Below are 329 nucleotides of genomic sequence, written 5' to 3' on the forward strand. Positions count from 1 at the left end.
CCTTTACAATACTGCAAGAGATTAACAGATAACATGTCCCTGGTAATGGCAACAATGAAAACGTAGCTTTTTACACCAATCGCTTACCTCCATTGTATAATCTCGGCCTTAAGTAAAGACTAACGTTTTTCACTTTATTGCTGTTTCTTTGTTTCAGAGAAATGTTCTTATGTTTGTAAATGATGAAATCTTTTGTCACTAATAGATAATGAAAACATAGAAGAGGGAGATGGTAAACATATTACAGCAGTGGAATATTTTCAGAATGTATCATTCATTGATTTATTAAACGTTCGATAACTTTTTCTTTCACTGTCTGTCTGTGTCTG

This window comes from Penaeus monodon, chromosome 19, assembly GCF_015228065.2.
Source record: "Penaeus monodon isolate SGIC_2016 chromosome 19, NSTDA_Pmon_1, whole genome shotgun sequence".
In the NCBI taxonomy this organism is placed as follows: domain Eukaryota; kingdom Metazoa; phylum Arthropoda; class Malacostraca; order Decapoda; family Penaeidae; genus Penaeus; species Penaeus monodon.